The sequence below is a fragment of the Triticum dicoccoides genome, chromosome 1A, assembly GCF_002162155.2.
Source record: "Triticum dicoccoides isolate Atlit2015 ecotype Zavitan chromosome 1A, WEW_v2.0, whole genome shotgun sequence".
Taxonomy (NCBI): Eukaryota; Viridiplantae; Streptophyta; class Magnoliopsida; order Poales; family Poaceae; genus Triticum; species Triticum dicoccoides.
The window spans coordinates 497,752,904-497,763,281 of record NC_041380.1 but is presented as its reverse complement, the minus strand read 5'-3'; positions in this window follow the sequence as shown (position 1 = coordinate 497,763,281).

The window sequence follows — 10,378 nt, the reverse complement described above, 5'->3', positions numbered from 1 at the left end:
TCGTCCCCTGCTAATGGAAAAGGACCCTTTGCCGTCAGCCGCTTGAAGCAGACGGCAAAGTACCTCTTTGCCGGACCTTACTTTGTCGTGGCCTTTTGCCGTCCGCGGCAGACGGCAAAGACCTTTGCCGTCCGCCACTCATGCCTTTGCCGTCTGCCATGGAAGATGCCAAAGTAACTGATTCCTATAGTGTTACCATTAACATGAAAAGTGAGATTGCCTTTGTTGCAATCAATAACAGCCCCTGCAATATTAAGAAAAGGTCTTCCAAGAATAATAGACATACTATCATCCTCGGGAATATCAAGAATAACAAAGTCCGTTAAAATAGTAACGTTTGCAACCACAACAGGCACATCCTCACAAATACCGACAGGTATAGCAGTTGATTTATCAGCCATTTGCAAAGATATTTCAGTAGGTGTCCACTTATTCAAGTCAAGTCTACGATATAAAGAGAGAGGCATAACACTAACACCGGCTCCAAGATCACATAAAGCAGTTTTAACATAATTTCTTTTAATGGAGCATGGTATAGTAGGTACTCCTGGATCTCCAAGTTTCTTTGGTATTCCACCCTTAAAAGTATAATTAGCAAGCATGGTGGAAATTTCAGCTTCTGGTATCTTTCTTTTATTTGTAACAATATCTTTCATGTACTTAGCATAAGGATTCATTTTGAGCATATCAGTCAATCGCATACGCAAAAAGATAGGTCTAATTATTTCAGCAAAGCGCTCAAAATCCTCATCATCCCTTTTCTTGGATGGTTTGGGAGGAAAAGGCATGGGTTTTTGAACCCAAGGTTCTCTTTCTTTACCATGTTTCCTAGCAACAAAGTATGTCTTATCATAACGTTGATTCTTTGATTGTGGGTTATCAAGATCAACAGCCGGTTCAATTTCTACATCATTATCATTACTAGGTTGAGCATCATCATTAACATTTTCACTAGGTTCATGTTCATTACTAGATTGTGTTTCATCATCAGACATAAAGATATCATTTGGATTATCAGGCGGTTCAACAATAGGTTCACTAGAAGTTTGCACAGTTCTATCATTTTTCTTTTTCTTCTTTTTAGAAGAACTAGGTGCATCAATATTATTTCTCTGAGAATCCTGCTCAATTCTCTTAGGGTGGCCTTCAGGATACAAAGGTTCCTGATTCATTCTACCAGTTCTAGTAGCCACTCTAACAGCATAATCATTTTTCTTACTATTCATTTCATGGAGCAATTCTTTTTGGGCTTTAAGTACTTGTTCCATTTGAGTCGTAACCATAGAAGCATGTTTGCTAACAAGTTTAAGTTCACCTCTAATATTGGCCATATAATCACCCAAGTGTTTAATCATATAAGCATCTTGTTTTAATTGTCTACCAAAATAAGCATTGAAGTCTTCTTGCTTAAACATAAAATTATCAAACTCATCCAAGCACTGACTAGCAATTTTAGTAGGAGGGATTTCAGCTTTATCATATCTATAGAGAGGATTTACCTTTACTACCTGTGTTGGGTTGTCGGGATCAGGAGGTTCTTCAATAAATAAAGGATTAAGATCATATGTTTCTTCAACAGACGGTAAATTAAGACCATGTATTTCTTCAATAGGAGGTAAATTCTTAACATCTTCAGCTTTAATACCTTTTTCTTTCATAGATTTCTTTGCCTCTTGCATATCTTCGGGACTGAGAAATAGAACACCTCTCTTCTTCGGAGTTGGTTTAGGAATAGGCTCATTAATTGGAGCAGGAGCTGGCTCAGGAGGTGCCCAATTATTTTCATTTGTCAACATATTATTCAATAAAATTTTAGCTTCATACGGTGTTCTTTCCCTGAAAAGAGAACCAGCACAACTATCCAGGTAACCTCTGGAAGCATCGGTTAGTCCATTATAAAATATATCAAGTATTTCATTTTTCTTAAGAGGATGATCAGGCAAAGCATTAAGTAACTTGAGAAGCCTCCCCCAAGCTTGTGGTAGACTCTCTTCTTTAATTTGCACAAAGTTGTATATTTCCTTTAAAGCAGCTTGTTTCTTATGAGCAGGGAAATATTTAGCAGAGAAGTAATAAATCATATCCTGGGGACTATGCACACAACTAGGATCAAGAGAATTAAACCATATATTAGCATCACCCTTTAATGAGAACGGAAATATTTTAAGGATATAAAAGTAACGAGATCTCACATCATTAGTGAACAGGGTGGCTATATCATTCAATTTAGTAAGATGTGCCACAACAGTTTCAGATTCATAACCATGGAAAGGATCAGATTCAACCAAAGTAATTATATTAGGATCAACATAGAATTCATAATCCTTGTCGAGAACACAAATAGGTGAAGTAGCAAAAGCAGTATCAGGCCTCATTTTATCTCTATGTGATTCTTTGTTCCATTTAATAATAACCTTTTAATTTCATGACGACCTCTGCAAGCTAAAATAGCGGCAGAAGATTCCATATCAAAAACATAACCCTCAGGAATAAGAGGCCTATCTTCATCATCACTTTCATCATTATAATCAGATTCAGTAATTTCTTTCTCTCTAGCCCTAGCAATTTGTTCATCAAGAAATTCACTAAGGGGCACAATAGTATCAGGCATAGAAGTAGTTTCATCATAAGTATCATGCATAGCAGAAGTGGCATCATCAATAACATGCGACATATTAGAACGAATAGCAGAAGCAGGTTTAGGTGTCGCAAGCTTACTCATAACAGAAGGTGAATCAAGTGCAGAGCTAGATGGCAGTTCCTTACCTCCCCTCGAAGTTGAGGGATAAATTTTTGTTTTCTCGTCTTTCAAGTTCTTCATAGTGTCCAGCAGATATAAATCCCAAGTGACTCAAAGAATAGAGCTATGCTCCCCGGCAACGGCGCCAGAAAAAGGTCTTGATAACCCACAAGTATAGGGGATCACAACAGTTCTCGAGGGTAGAGTATTCAACCCAAATTTATTGATTCGACACAAGGGGAGCCAAAGAATATTCTCAAGTATTAGCAGCTGAGTTGTCAATTCAACCACACCTGGAAATTTAGTATCTACAGCAAAGCATTTAGTAGCAAAGTAATATGATAGTGGTTGTACCGGTAGCAAAAGAGAATGAAAGTAAAAGCAATGTTTTTGGTATTTTGTAGTGATTGTAACAGTAGCAACGGGAAAGTAAATAAACGTAAACCAGTATATGGAAAGCTCGTAGGCATCGGATCAGTGATGGATAATTATGCCGGATGTGGTTCATCATGTAAAAGTCATAACATAGGGTGACACAGAACTAGCTCCAATTCATCAGTGCAATGTAGGCATGTATTCCGAATATAGTCATACGTGCTTATGGAAAAGAACTTGCATGACATCTTTTGTCCTACCCTCCCGTGGCAGCGGGGTCCTAATGTAAACTAAGGGATATTAAGGCATCCTTTTAATAGAGAACCGGAACAAAGCATTAGCACATAGTGAATACATGAACTCCTCAAACTATGGTCATCACCGGGAGTGGTCCTGATTATTGTCACTTCGGGGTTGCCGGATCATAACACATAGTAGGTGACTATAGACTTGCAAGATAGGATCAAGAACTCACATATATTCATGAAAACATAATAGGTTCAGATCTGAAATCATGGCACTCGGGCCCTAGTGACAAGCATTAAGCATAGCAAAGTCATAGCAACATCAATCTCAGAACATAGTGGATACTAGGGATCAAACCCTGACAAAACTAACTCGATTACATGATAAATCTCATCCAACCCATCACCGTCCAGCAAGCCTACGATGGAATTACTCACACACGGCGGTGAGCATCTTGAAATTGGTGATGGAGGATGGTTGATGATGACGACAGCGACGAATCCCCCGCTCCAGAGCCCCGAACGGACTCCAGATCAGCCCTCCCGAGAGGTTTTAGGGCTTGGTGGCGGCTCCGTATCGTAAAACGTGATGATTTCTTCTCCTCTATTTTTTCTCCCCAAAAGCAAATATATAGAGTTGGAGTTGGCGTCGGAAGGTCTCCAGGGGGCCCACGAGGTAGGGGGGCGCGCCCTAGGGGGGGGTGCCCCCCACTCTCGTGGACAGGGTGTGGGCCCCCTGGTCTTCATCTTTGGCGAGGATTTTTTATTATTTATTGTAAGATATTCCGTGGAGTTCCAGGTCATTCCGAGAACTTTTGTTTTCTGCACGTAAAACAACATCATGGCAATTCTGCTGAAAACAGCGTCAGTCCGGGTTAGTTCCATTCAAATCATACAAGTTAGAGTCCAAAACAAGGGCAAAAGTGTTTGGAAAAGTAGATACGATGGAGACGTATCATAGGTTGCTAGTAGTGTTGATTATTCCTTGTAGTTGATGCTAGTTGGTTTATTTGGTGGAAGATCATATGTTCAGAACCTTTATGCATATTAATACCCCTCTGATTATGAACATGAATATGCTTTGTGAGTAGTTACGTTTGTTCCTGAGGACATGGGAGAAGTCTTGCTATTAGTAGTCCTGTGAATTTGGTATTCGTTCGATATTTTGATGAGATGTATGTTGTCTAGCCTCTAGTGGTGTTATGTGAACGTCGACTACATAACACTTCACCATTATTTGGTCCTAGAGGAAGGCATTGGGAGGTAATAAGTAGATGATGGGTTGCTAGAGTGACAGAAGCTTAAACCCTAGTTTATGCGTTGCTTCGTAAGGGGTTGATTTGGATCCATATGTTTCATGCTATGGTTAGGTTTACCTTAATACTTTTGTTGTAGTTGCGGATGCTTGCAATAGAGGTTAATCATAAGTGGGATGCTTGTTCAAGTAAGAACAGCACCCAAGCACCGGTCCACCCACATATCAAATTATCAAAGTACCGAACGTGAATCATATGAACGTGATGAAAACTAGCTTGATCATAATTCCCATGTGTCCTCGGGAGCGCTTTTCTCCATATAAGAGTTTGTCCAGGCTTGTCCTTTGCTACAAAAAGGATTGGGCCACCTTGCTGCACTTTATTTACTTTTGTTATTTGTTGCTCGTTACAAATTATCCTATCACAAAACTATCTGTTACCACTTATTTCAGTACTTGTAGAGAATACCTTGCTGAAAACCGCTTATCATTTCCTTCTGCTCCTCGTTGGGTTCGACACTCTTACTTATCGAAAGGACTACGATAGATCCCCTATACTTGTGGGTCATCAATGCGTTGGCGCGTTATTTTTAAATAAAGTTATATCGCCTAATGGCACATACACAGAATATAAAACCATTTTTATGGAGAAAAAGGTAGTCCGCTCCACTACATACAATCGAGCCTGCCTGCCTGGTTTGTCTCTCTTCAGAGTGTCTCACACAAGGCCGTGGTGGCCTCTCTCTCTCTCTCTCTCTCTCACCGTTGGTCACCGATCCGGCTGCATCCCGTCCGCCAGCGGAAAGGAAGGACATGCATTGTTTCTCTGTTCGACGGTGCCGAGGCAGCACGTCCCGATCTGCCGCAGTATGGGCAGATTCCGCCCGCCGCCGCTCACCTAGTTACATCCCGATGACCTCCAGGTATCCCCTCCGGCCTTGCTCCACTGCCCGTCTTCCCATGTCGCTGCATGTGGATCTTCCATAGTTCTTTGCCCAAAACGTAGCTCGTCCAGCGTATTTTCCATATTGCAATCTCGTCCTCACACTATTTTAGACAAACACAACTGTGTTGTTATCTTCCCTTAGGACAAGGAATATGCTTGTTTTTTGTCGTTGCAAGTGTCATCAACTGTTATTGGCCTGTAATTGTTTCCTTTCTACCTCTTATTTGCAAACAGGGCTATCCATTTCACCTCGTTGCTATTGCGACCTTTTGGTGAACTGCACAAATCACTTTTTTCTTAAGAGTGTTTTGTGCAGTTCTGCCAAAATGTCACAACGGCAACGTCTCTACATTTCATTGCGACTGCACAAAGGGAGATTGGTTTTGCTCTATCCTCCTCATCCAACTCCGAGCCTAATCTTCTCCAACTAGTTAGTCTTAAGAGAGACTGCAAAGGTGACCGGCTTCTATTTGTGTGTTTATTATTTCATCAGCAGTCCTCTATTATCATAATCACACTTAATATCTTTGGAACAGGGATGCTCAGCTCTATTTTAGTGTAACTGCACGAAATGATCGGAATGTTTCATGCTCCAGACAGCTACTTTTTTTCCCAACATGCCTTGTTGATTTAGACAAAGCTGGGGGGATGTTGGTGCCAATGAAAGCATGGATCAATTTTAATTTAACACCTTCTCACAACTTTCTCTTGAGTTGTGATGTAAATATTAGCTCTGATTAGCAAGGAAGTTAGTTTTTTATTGTTTCCGAAAGAGCATCGATGGTAAGACACATGAAACAAAAGCTGAAAGCTCACACCATTGTACAATTTCATGTCGCTGGAAAAATATTTGCATAGTACGTCAATTATGTAAACAAATGCTGGAAGCTTGATAGCATTGCCAGAAGCCTCTTTGGCATCCGGGTCCATGTGCCGTGTACAAAATTATACTCCTTCGTTCCTAAATATTTGTCTTTTTACAAATTTCAAATGGGCATATTTTAGAGTGTAGATTCACTCATTTTGCTTCGTATGTGTACTCCCTCCATTCCTAAATATTTGTCTTTCTAGAGATTTCAACAAATGACTACATACGGAGCAAAATGAGTGAATCTACACTCTAAAATATGTCTATATACATCCGCATGTAGTAGTCCATTTGAATCTCTAAAAAGACAAATATTTGAGTTGTCACTCGTTGAAATCTCTAGAAAGACAAATACTCCAGAGTATATTTAAGAACCGAGGGGGTAGTGCACAGCCGCATGGGAGACTCAGACCGGTGGTTGTGCCACATTAATAGTGAGTAATGAGCAGTCAAATCATAAGCCCCACCTTTCCCACTGTAAGTTGCTCGGAAGAAGCAACCATCAATACGATCTTCTTTGAATCCGCTCATACTACTCCATCTGTCACTGTTTATAGAGAGCGCTTCAGAAAAAGAGAAAATCTCTGGGACCATGGCGACTAGCGCTCAGCCTAAAAAATAGCATTGGTAGTTATAGCACGGCGACTATTACTAGAAGAAATAATGCATACACAGATGCATGCAGTGCTTCCACCCCGGGTAGACACATGCATGCACTTACTCCACTCCGTAGTACTAGTACTACATTGAGAGAAAATTGCGGTTACCATGCCCTAATTAATTGAGCATTAAACCAAACGCGTCTAAAGTCTCTCTGGTGGTGCAAATGCATTGAGAGAAATGCGTCATAATGAAGTGCGCCCTGTACTACTAAACCTTGCACTTGACTCTTCGCCTCTTCGTGAAGTCGAACAAAGATGATACTCCGCATGTTCGGTACTACAGTGTATGCCTCTAGCAATCTGACACCGAATGAACTGATGCATATCCACCGCCTGGGCGAGGGTACATTGCATTAGTCAAAAGGCGTAACCGAGCTTCACCTTCTCCTGCAAGCTTCTCCTCGTTCCACGAGTTGACGGGACACACCACCAAGTAGTGCTAGTCCATACTCCCTCCTTTCCGGTTAATATGGCTTAATCTTTTTTGCGGGTAAATGAGAGAGCTTTATTCATATATAAGCATTCCTAGGACGATCATCCAAGACACTGGTCACTAGGAAGCGAGGTACCCCGCAAAAAAAGAAGTAGGAAGCGAGGTGATTCATCAAGCCAGCTCTCGGCCACATTCAAGGTGCAGCAAGCTCGGTTCGCACAAAGTTGTGCAGCATGGTTTGCTGACCTGTTTACATGCTGAATAACAAAAAAAGCAGAAATATTACCGAGTGCTCCTATTTGTAACAGGATATGAGCCAGAATTAAAGCGAAAATTGTGGCGAGTGTTCCATGCAATCAACTTCCATTATCACATGCGAGAACCCTCAAAGAGAACCAAATGTGTTGAAGATTGCTTTATCACATTTTAAAAATATAATAAGAGTGCAGACGCTCCTCCATCCGGTTCCTAGTACTAGTATAGTATACCTCTATAGACTATAGTAGTAGTACTAGTAAACTTTGCACTTGGTTGTTCGCCTCTTCGGGAAGTGCAACAATAATAGTACTAGTATAGTGTATGCTTCTGGCAATCTGACACCGAATTAATTGTTGCACGTGCACCGCCTGAGCGAAGGATAGCTTGCATTAGTCAAAAGTTTCTCCTTGTCCTATGAGCCACCGCGCGCAAGCTTCTCCCGTCCTGCAAGCTTCTCCTCGTTCGGCAAGTTGACGGGACACAACAAAGTAATGCTAGTCCATACTGCCTCCTCTCCGGTTAAAATGGCTTAATTTCAAACGAGATAAATACACTGTCTGTCACTGTATATTTGTAAAAATACGGTCAGTGGACTTCATAATACGGTCAGTGGACTTTATACGGTCACTAGCTCACCCTGGCTGAGTATGTGTGTGCATGCATTAGGGCGTCGCGCGCGTTTTTGCGTCCATGTGTACATGTGACTGTTGCATACACGTAGGGGGAGTACGTGTAGGGGCCACTAAAGGAGCAGTCAAATCACACAGTAAGTTAGTCGGAAGAAGCAACCATCATTTCACTCTTCAATGACATGTACGCAATATAAAATGGTTGATATGGAGAGAAAAAGAAAACCACTATATATACACTAGCAGGAGCCTAAGCTACAAGCCTGCTTGCTTGGGTTGCTCTCTTCACAAGCATAGAACGACGGTGACCACACCGCTGGTCACATATCCAGCCTGATCCCGCAGTTGGGGGAAGGGAACAATGTTCTGCGTAGACGCGGTCAACATCGGCGAGGGAGAAAATCCACAGTCGGTACGTCCCAATCGGGGGTCACCGTGGTATGGGCCCGATGCCGCGTACCAACCGCCCTTCTAGCTACAGCCCGACGTCCCAGGTAGTCCATCTTCCTTTTGGAGCCGGCTTGCTCCACTGCCGCAGCTCCCCACGTAGCTCCATCTCCATGTCGATCTTTCTCTACTTCTACCGGCTTCTACTTGTGATGAGTTTATGTCTCATGAACTAGTGCCAGTACTATTATTCTAATCACACTTCTTCAATATCTTTTCCATCAGGGATGCTCAGCTCGATTTTAGTGGAACTGCACAAAAGCATCGTATGATCCGAGGGTGCCAGCCGTCTTTCCTTCGACGGGTTCTACCTGGCCAGGAAATTAAATCATGTTTACGGTTTAGGGTTTAAGTCGTAGTGACCCCATCAGTAGTTTTTCTTTCGTACACGCTCTCACAACTTTTGTCTTTAGTTGTGAAGTAAATATTGGCTATGATCTGTGAATCATTGAGATGCATCAGCATGCGTGTTAGTTTTCCTTTGTATTTGATGGAATGTTGTAACGGGGCAACCTTGGAGTAGGAATGAAAATGGAGTCGAAAGTTTCCGTTTTTCCAGGAAAAATGGGAAACGGAGAGAAACCAACGTTTCGTTTCGTTGGATCGCGCCATCGAGAAAAATGAATGTTTAAATCACGTCTGTCGCATTCGTGTCTCACCCTCCTCCATGGTTCGACCCCACACGGTCACTCGACTTGCCACTCACCGCAAACCGAGTATACGATAACTTTCCCGTCTGCTTGTCGATGGATCGCGCCATGGAGTACTAGTACTACTGGAAGAGATTGACGAGTTGGGGAGGACAGCTAGCTGTAGCACGGACTCCCAAGAACTTTTTACATGCATCTTGTGGCCGGCTATTGCGACCTTTGAACGCGGAGCAGTCGCGTGGACCAGGAAGCGGCGCGGGCGACACTCTCTCGGCCGGCGCGCCGCTTCAATGCCGGCGCCAGTGAGAGGTCGCGTTCGCTCTGGTCGGGCATGAATGCAGCGCTAACTGTTTCGGGCGGGAAGCACGCGCGGGTGATGAAGAGGGTTCGGGTTGGTCAGGAGCGGCCGTGGCAGCGGTCCGGACGCTCGCAAACAAGAGATGTTGTAAATTAATATTTCCGCATATATAATTAACAACGTAAATAATGTGCCAACTGGACAAATATGATTGGAGATGGAGATGGAAATGGAATTTTATGTAAACACGGATATGCATGTCTATGTCTACGTGTGTGTGCGCGACGACTCTCACGACCTGGAAGCGTGGGCGTGTTTTTGATCGAGTTTTCTTTCTTGGTATGTTAAAAAATTGTTCGCCAGTTTTCGTTTCTTTTTCCGGGAACACGCGTATTATATTTAAAACCACTGCTATGGAGAGATTGTTTTACTCCATTATAGCCTCTTGTTTGATAGAGTTTCTCGCGTCTCACTCTCTCACCCTCTCCATATCAAAACAAGATGACAGTGTCGACACTATATCTCTCCTCACCGGTGGTCACAGATCCGGCTGAATCCCATCCGCTGCAGGA